A 9,802-nucleotide genomic window follows, 5' to 3' on the forward strand; every position below is an offset into this window, starting at 1 on the left:
GTGTAAGTGGGGTGTTAAAGTCACCTACAATTATTGTGCTGCTGTTGATTTCCCCTTTTATGGCTGTTAGCATTTGCCTTATGTATTGAGGTGCTCCTATTTTGGGTGCATAGATATTTACAATTGTTATATCTTCTTCTTGGATTGAAAAAGAAGATATAACTACTCCAGCTTTGTTTTGATTTCCATTTGCATGGAATATCTTTTTCCATCCCCTCATTTTCAGTTGGTATGTGTACCTAGGTCTGAAGTGAGTCTCTTGTAGACAGCATATATATGGGCTTGTTTTTGTAGCCATTCAGCCAGTCTGTGTCTTTTGGTTGGGGAATTTAATCCATTTACATTTAAGGTAATTATCATTATGTATGTTCCTATTACCATTTTCTTAATTGTTTTTGGTTTGTTTTTGTAAGTCTTTTCCTTCTCTTGTGTTTCCTGTGTAGAGAAGTTCCTTTAGCATTTGTTGTAAAGCTGGTTTGGTGGTGCTGAATTCTCTTAACTTTTGCTTGTCTGTAAACTTTTGATTTCTCCATCGAATCTGAATGAGATCCTTGCTGGGTAGAGTAATCTGGTTGTAGGTTTTTCCCTTTCTTCACTTTAAATATATCTTGCCATTCCCTTCTGGCCTGTAGTTTCTGCTGAAAGATCAGCTGTTAACCTTATGGGGATTCCCTTGTATGTTACTTGCTGCTTTTAATACTTTTTCTTTGTGTATAATTTTTGTTAATTTGATTAATATGTGTCTTGGCGTGTTTCTTCTTGGGTTTATCCTGTATGGGATTCTCTGCACTTCCTGGGCTTTATTTACTATTTCCTTTCCCATGTTGGGGAAGTTTTCAACTATAATCTCTTCAAATATTTTCTCAGACCCTTTCTTTTTTCCTTCTTCTTCTGGGACCCCTATAATTCAAATGTTGGTGTGCTCAATGTTGTCACAGAGGTCTCTGAGACAGTCCTCCATTCTTTTCATTCTTTTTTCTTTATTCTGCTCTGTGGCAGTTATTTCCACCATTCTGTCTTCTAGCTCACTTTTTCATTCTTCTGCCTCAGTTATTCTGCTATTGATTCCTTCTCGAGTATTTTTAATTTCAGTTATTGTGTTGTTCACCTCTGTTTGTTTGCTCTTTAGTTCTTCTAGGTCCTTGTTATACGTTTCTTGTATTTTCTCTGTTCTATTTCCAAGATTTTGGATCATCTTTCCTATCATTACTCTGAATTCTTTTTCAGGTAGTTTGCCTATTTCTTCTTCATTTATTTGGTCTTGTGGGTATTTATCTTGCTCCTTTGCCTGTAAGATATTTCTCTGTCTTCTCATTTTGTCTAATTTACAGTATTTGAGGTCTCCTTTCCCTAGGCTGCAGCATTGTAGTTCCTCTTGCTTCTGTTCTCTGCCCCCAGTGGTGGGGTTGGCCCAGTGTCTTGTGTAGGCTTCCTGATGGAAGGGACTGCTACCTGCATTCTGGTAGCAATGTAGAAACAGAAATATATATAAAAAAAGAAAATATATTAAAGAAAGAAAAAGATAAGCAAAACCCTGGAAAAAATGGTAAAAACAAACAAAAATAGAAACAAAGAAACACACACACACACACGTAAAAGAAACAAAAATAGAGCCAAATACAACAAAAAGCAAGAGAACAACCAGACAAATAGAAGAACTCAAAAAATGAAATCAAACAATCAGGACTAAAACTAACAAAAACACATAACTTAAAAACAAAACAAAAGCAGTGTGCCAACTGAAGAATAAAGCAAGGAAACAGAACAAACTGATAAAAATGATTTAAAATAACAATAATAAAATAAAAAGGGAAAAACACTGGACAACAGAAAAGCAAAGTAGAAATATAAACATAAATATATATATGAAAGAGAGAGAGGAAGAAAACAATAAAGGAAAAAACAGAACAACAGAAGAGGAAAGTAAAAATAGAAATGTTTTTAAAAAATTAAAATATGTTATAAAACACAGAGATCCCAAAAGAGTAAAAAAAAAAAAAAAAAAAAACCCACTAAAACAACAAACACCAAAAAAAAATTTAAAAAGAAACCAAAAAAAAAAAGAGCTAGAACAAACAACAGAATGAATCAAAATATCCTAAAATTAATAGTAATAATTATGCTTCCCTGGGGTCTCTGCTGTAAGTGTCCTTGAACATGCCATGAGCCACAGCCCACCTCCACCTCCCCAAGAAATTCTCCTCTGCCTCTGGGCTGGACTCTGGACCTGCTGTGGGCCCTGTGGGCACCATTCAGACTCTGATTCGGCCCAATTCCTGTGTGTGCTTGACCCCAAAGTCCACAGCTGCCAGAGCTAGACCATTTTCATCTGTGGGAACACTCATTGCCTACTCAGATATTCCATAGACACAGGGTCTACCTAGCTGATCACAGTGGGTTAATCTGCAGCTTGTACAGCTGATGGAAAGATTTTTGATCTTCTTCCTTAGTCACCCTGTCCCTGGGGTTCAGCTTTGGTTTTATCCCCACCTCTGCATGTGGTCCACCCACAGGAGTCTGGTCCTGAGGCTGCCTTGGAGCTCTTGGGTCTGCCCCTGTGAGGACCTGGCACAGAGGTGGTATGACTGCTTGGATCGCAGGAGCCCCAGTGGCACCAAATGCACAGGGAAGCCAGTGACCACAGGCACAAGAGATATGGCCCTAGTGAGAGATTTTTCTGGCACCTGGCATAAGGCACATGAGGGCCAACCCAAGCTGGGGTTTTTCTGGCACCCAGCAGCAGACATGCAAGGGCCAGCCCTGAGAGGACTTTTTTTTTTTATTGCCCTGCAGCTGGCATGTGAGGGTCAGCTCTGAGGGGGCTACTTTTATTGCTCAGCAGCCAGCGTACAAGAGCCAGCCCTGAGCAGGCTTCTTTTATTGTCATCGGCAGAAACCGGCATGTGGGGAGAGAGAGGTTACAATAATGGCTCCTCCCCCTGCGTGTGACTCAGCAGTAGCGCCCTGCTTTCATGGCAGTCCAGTCTCCCTCCATAGGCACTCCCTGCTGCAGATTTCCTCCCTCCTGCCCCATCAGTCTGTCTCCCCACAGCCAGCAGCAGTTCTTGCTCGGTGCCTGTTCTCCAATCCCCATGAACCAGCTCCCAGCCCCCTTGCACACTTGTGAACACACATCCCAGTCCATGGCACATAAAGCTGAGGTACGGACCATCTGTGTACTTCTCACTCTGTCCCGTCTGCTACAGATAAGCCAATTCACCCACTTATGACAGCCTCAAATGCTTCCCTTCTGTCCCAGTCCATTTCCCCATCGGAGGGGTGGTTTCCCTGTCAGAGAGGGGGTTTCTGCGAATTTGGAAATCTCTCTTCTGCTTCAGCAACCCCGTCCAAGGGTGCAGGTCCTGTCCCACTTCCTCTCCTCCTCCTTCTCCCTTCTTTTTTCCCATCCTACCCAATTATGCAGGGATATTTATAGTCCTTTCCAGTGTCCAAGGTCTTCTGCTAGTTTTCAGCCAGTGTTCTGTGAGTATTGTTGCATCTATAGATGTATTCCTTATGCATCCATGGAGAGAGATGAACTCCACGTCCACCTACTCCTCCACCATCTTGAATCTCCTCATACTTTGAGAGCACAGTTTTTAACCTAATATTTCCCCTTGCATATAAATCCTGCTCATGTCTCATAAATTTGTCAGATGTTGCATTTTCCCAAAAACTTCCTCCAATCCTGCTTTTATTAATCAAGGTTTTCCAGAGAAACAGAACAACAGGACACATGCATGCATGTGTGCACGCACCTATTTCATCTTAATTGTTTGCATCTTCTCCCTTTTTTTCTTAGTCTAGCTAAAGGTTTTTGAATTTTATTGATCTTGTCAAAGAACCAACTTGTGGTTTTACTCATTTTTATCATTTTTTCCTATTTTTCATTTCAATGATGCCTGCTCTAATCTTTAGTATTTTCTTTCTTCTTTCAATTTACTTTACTATTCTTTTTTTAGTTCTTTAGTATGTAAAATTAGGTTATTAATTTGAGATTGTCTTCTTTTTTAATGTAGGCATTTACAATGATAAATCTCCCCCTGAGCTCTGTTTATGCTGCCTTCCATAAGTTTGGTTATGTTGTGCTTTCATTTTCATTTCTCTCTCATGTTGGTATCCTTGGTGGTATCCCACAAACCTCTGTGGCTCTGTTCATTATTCTTCATTTCTTTTCTGCCCCTTCTTCCTTACATTGGATAATCTCAATTGTCCTGCAAGTTCTGCAAGTTCACTGATTCTTTCTTCTGCTCTCTCAAATCTGTTACTGAGCTTTTCTAGTGATTTCTTCATTTTAGGTATTATAATTTTCAGCTTTAGATTTTCTACTTGTTTCCTTTTTCTAATTTCTATCTCAATATTGATATCTTCTATTTGGTGAGGCATTGTTCTCATGCTTTCTTTTAGTTCTTTAGATGTGGTTTCTTTTAGCTCTTTGAACATTTTTAAAATAGATGATTTAATGGCTTTGTCTAGAAATTTCAATATCTGTTCTGCCTCAGAAACATTTTCGGTTGATTTATTTTTCTTTCCCCCATGAATGGGCCATACTTTCTTGTCTTTGCATGCCTCATTTTTTTGTTGTTGTTGTTCAAAACTGGATATTAAAATGTGATAGCTCTTAGAATCAGAGTTTCCCCTTCCCCAGGGTTTGTTGTTTTTATTTGTTTGTTGTACTTGTTTAGTGACTATTTTGAACTAGTTCTGTAAAGTCTGTACTCTTTGTTGCCTGTTGGTGAGCTTAGTGATCAGTTAATGACTGGATGGATGTTTATTCAAACACCTGGAACTAATAATCTCCCAGTCCTTGCCAAGAGGCTCTGGGTACATTTTGGTGTACACCTTCAGCACTCAGGCAGTTGATAACTCTGCCTTACCTTTGCTTCCTGCTTCTGCAGTGCCTCAAGGTCAGCCAGAGTTGAGGGCTTAGGGCTTTCTCATGTCTTTCCTCAGTATGTGCATAGGCTACACATGTGTGTGGACTTCTAGATTCCCAGGAATATGTCAGAGCCTTTCAAAGCTCCAGTAGTCATCTCAGTTGTCAGTTTTTAGAAAAGTCCTTATTTGGCTTGTCTATTTTTTGCTCCAACTGTTATCCATCACCTTAGCCACAATATTTTGACATTTGCTTGCAAATTTTTTTCACAAGTGCTCCCCAGGGAAAGACTTTTAGCACTGGTTGAGCACCAAATCAGGTAAAGTAAAGACAAGCCTTTCAAGTAGGGTCTTCCAGGGAACCATCAGATAGGTCAGACAGGTACACAACTTTGGGAACACAACTTTGTACTCTTATGTTTTAGGTGTGTCCTTTAAAAGCAACCCAAAATGGATTTTGTTTTACCCAACCTCAAATTTTTTTCTTTTAAAGGAAGCACTTAGTCCAATTACACTTATTCTAATTACTGATATATTTCAATTTAGTTCTCGCATCTTATTTTTCCTAATTGTTCTACATTTTCCATGTTTTAATATCTTTTAATTGTGAAAATAACACATAAATTTTAAAATGTAAGAGAATAAATGTGCAGTGTAACTCATTAGTATAAATCAAACACCTGTATGATCCTTAGCAGCACTAAGCATCCTCACAAACCACTTCCCTATTACAATCCTTCATTGCATTTATTTGTGGTTTTACCACTGAAGTATGTATCTCTAAACACTATAATTTACTTTGCCTACTTATGAATACTATGTAAAATGGAATCACAGTGTATGTATTCAACAATATGTAAGATGTGTTGTTATTCATAGTTTTGGCTCACTCATTTTTCTATGTAATATTCCAGTCCATTACATGAATATATCACAAGTTATTTATCCACTCTACTGTTAATTCACTTTTGATTTATTTTTAATTTTTTTCTCTAGTGAATAATAATACTTTGAATATTCTTTTGCATGCATCTATGCATTCATTTCTCCAGGGAATATACTTAGCAGTAAAATTGCTAAGAAATAGGGCATGTATATCTTCAACTTTAGTTATAATGCAAAACTGTGTTCCTTAGGATTATATCAATTTATCCTCCTACTAGCAGTGTCTAAGAATTCCTATTACTCCCCATCTGCATTAACACATGGAGTTTTCAGTTGCTAGTTGGCCTGCCCTGCTTATTGTAATTTTAAGTTAAATTTTCCTAATTTTTAATGAGGTTGAATAACTTTTCATTTGGTTTTTGATATTTTGATATCTTCTTTTTCGTGAAGTGACTGCTCAAATCTTTTGCCCATTTTTCTCATGTGTAATTTGTCTTTTTATTACTTTCTGGATACAGTTATTTGTTGGTTATATGAGTTTTAAATATATTCTCCCACTGTGGCTTTCCTTTTCACTCTCATTTTGTTGTCTTTTTCTCTTGTTTTGTTTTATAGAGAAAATAGTGTAATAAACTCCCATAAACCTATCACTTATCTTCTATAATTATCAACATTTTATCCTTATATCTTTTGATAGAGTTCTTAATTTTAAAGTTGTCGAATTATAGTTATAGTTATTATGGTTAGTACTTTTCATGTTCATTTTATGATATCTTTCCCTAAGGTCATGAAACATGCTCATATATAATCTTTTACCTGCTTTGTAAGTTTCCATTTCCTATTTAGGTCAATAATACATCTGGAATTAATTTTGGAATCTGGAATGAGGTACGGTTCAGGTTCCATTTATTTTCATATGGACACACGATTTTTCCACATTATTTACTGAAAAGATTGTCTTTTATCCAAATCTCTGCAGTGCCACTTTCCTCACTCTCTGTCACTCTTTCTCCCTCTTTCTCTCAGGCTCCAGCTGGCCCTCCAGAACCCAAATCAGGCCTACTAGTTGGGGTTCCTGACCCAAGTTGATACAGAGAAGGGGAATCCCATTCATACAACCAGCTAGTGCCTTGTTTGCATTCCTGGCCATGACCCTGAGGCTGACTCTGGGAACTGTCTGTGACTGTTTTCACACCACATCAGCAGAGTTGAATACTTATGACAGAAACTGTATGGTCTGCAAAGCCTAAAATATTTACTACCTGGCCTGCACTAGTTTTCTATTGCTGCTGCAACAAATTGCCACAAACTTAGTTATTTAAAACAACACAAATTTATCCTCCTACAAAGTTGTAAAATCAATATCACTGGGTCAAAATCAAGGTGTCAGCAGAACTGTGCTCCCTCAGGAGATTCTAGGGGGCAAACCATTTCCTCTTCTGTTCCAGGCTTTAGGGCTGTATTCCTCAGCTTGTGGCTCTTTTCTGCATCATCAAAGCCAGCATTTAGCATCTTCAAATCTCTCTCTGCTTCCATATTCACATCACCTTCTCTCTTATAAGGACCCTTATGCATACATGGGGCCCACCAGGATAATCGAGGATCATCTCTCCATCACAAATCCTTAATTTAATCACATCTGCAAAGTCCCCTTTGCCATATAAGGTAACATTCACAGGTCCTGGGGATTAGGACTCAGACAGATTGAGGTGGGCGGGGGGGTGGTGCATTATTTGGCCTACCATATGGCCCTTTTAAAAAAAGTGTTTTGCTGTGATCATCATACCTTGACACCGTGTATTATGGAGAAAATTCCATTAAATCTAAGTTCCATTAATTAAAAAAACTTTTTTCTGACTGCTGTTCTACACTATATCAGGGATAACTTCCCTGAGATTCATTCTATGGCTTTCCTCAATTTGATTTCTCTAATTTTGAAGAAAATGTATACTCTGGTTAAAGGTTTGCCATCATAAACAACAACAATAATTAGGCAGTATCTCCCAATGAATACCATGTTATTTAGCAAATAGTTCCCTTAAAATGAACAGTTTCTCAAGTATATTTCACACCTGAGTAATATCACTGAGTTCACAGTGTCAAATCCTTGGCTCAAGCTGCCTCTACTCACATCACAACTCATGTTATCAGTTATTATTGTCCCAAAGCAAAGGGCTGGCAGACTAGGGAGAAAGCTCATTTGCAAAGTTTTTCGAGGTGTTATGGGCTGATCTGTGTGTGTCACCCCCTGCCCCCGCACCCAAATTCGTATGTTGAAGTCCTAACCTCCAGTCCTAACCTCCGGTACCTCAGAATGTGACCTTATTTGCAGATAGAGTTGTTACAGAGGTAACCAAGGTGAAATGAGGTCTTTAGGGTGGGCCCTGTTCCCATATGATTGGTGTCTTTATAAGAAGTGGATTTGGATGTACAGAGGGAAACAATGTGGAGACACAGGGAGAAGACAAGCCAAGAAGAGAGGCCTGGGACAGATTCTTCCCTCACAGCCTCCAGACGGAACCAACCCTGCTGACACCTTGACTTCAGATTTCCAGGTTCCAGAACCATAAGACAATAAACATCTGTTGTTTAAGCCACCAGATCTGTGGTACTTTGTTGTGGCAGCTCTATCAAAATATATGTGGTGAGAGACTATTGCTTCCAAAGGAATTCCAGAGTTGGAATTCCCCAGGAACCGTAAAACCACATGTTCAAAATAAACAAATTGTCATTTCTGTAACACTCTCTTCCCTTTCTGCCAAGATTACATCTACAACAAGCAGGGGCGTGGTGGGAGGTGCAAAGAGAAATGTATAGTTAGAAAGATGTATATGCACTGATGTCATCTGTATAGCCCAGTGAGTAATAGCCTAGCTCAGAGTCAGCCTGACTTAGCTTCACTATCCCAACTCCGTTACTTAACGTTTGTGCAATCCTGGGTAAATTAGTTCCTTACCTCTCTGTGCTCCTCAGTACCTCAGTTTTCTCATCTGTAATATGGGGATGATACTGACACCAACTTCACAGAGAGTGTTGTGAGAATTAAGGAGATTTATATATATATATATATATATATATATATATATATTACACAGTAAGTGTAAGCTTTTAACACTCATTGTAATTATTTAATTACTACCCTCAACACTTCCTATAAGCCACAGAATAGAACATTATGGAGTCTAGACACTGGTACTCAAAACATTGAACTGAAAATTTTAAACTGTGGAATCTGCCATATTAAATTTCCCCCTTTACTGAATCTAACCAGGAGCTTGACCTAACCTCTCAAATCTCAAATGAAATTTTTGGCTTTCCTGTGTCCAAAACCAAAGTCTTGGTTTCTGCCCTCCTCTGATCTGCTCTGCCCTGGTCCTGGTCCTCACATGCTCACGGGTGGCTACTCCCTCCTCCCAGGTGCCCCAGCCATGATGCCCCCCTCTTCATCCTCAGAGCTGGTTCTTCCCCTTGCCTGGAACTCACCTACTTCTCTCCCCTTCCACCTCCCGCACTCTGGTCAGACACTCACCTCCCTCCTGTACCACTGTGAGGGCTACTGCCCCAGCTCCCTGGTGGTCCATCCTACACTCAGGGAACCAGTGAGATGCTCTCATCCTGTAAGTCAGGAACCTGTTTTGTGAAGTCAGCTGTGGCCCTGTCTAACCTGTCCTGAGCAGGGGAGGGCTGTGGGGGGCTGTGTGAGCCCAGCGGCAGGAACCTACTACCTCAAATGCCCAGTTTGTACAGACTTCTGCAACATCAAGCTTGGGGCCTAGCACCAGCTAAGTGCTCCATCCTTCCCAACTGGTAAAATGGGTGAAGGCCAAGCTGGACCTCCCAACTCTGCTGGGGACAGGTGCCTGGACAGCTCTGAAAACAGAGACAATCAGGGCCCTTGGATGTGGTGAGGGAAGGCAGAAGGGTGACATAGCTTTTGCTTGCTCCCTCTGCCAGCTTTGCCCAAATCCCTGTGGCTGCCCTAATCCACCCTCTCTAATGGAGCCCAAGCCGGCTCAGCCCCCCTTAGCACGAACTTGCTAAT

Source organism: Tursiops truncatus, chromosome 3, assembly GCF_011762595.2.
Source record: "Tursiops truncatus isolate mTurTru1 chromosome 3, mTurTru1.mat.Y, whole genome shotgun sequence".
NCBI classification, from domain to species: Eukaryota; Metazoa; Chordata; class Mammalia; order Artiodactyla; family Delphinidae; genus Tursiops; species Tursiops truncatus.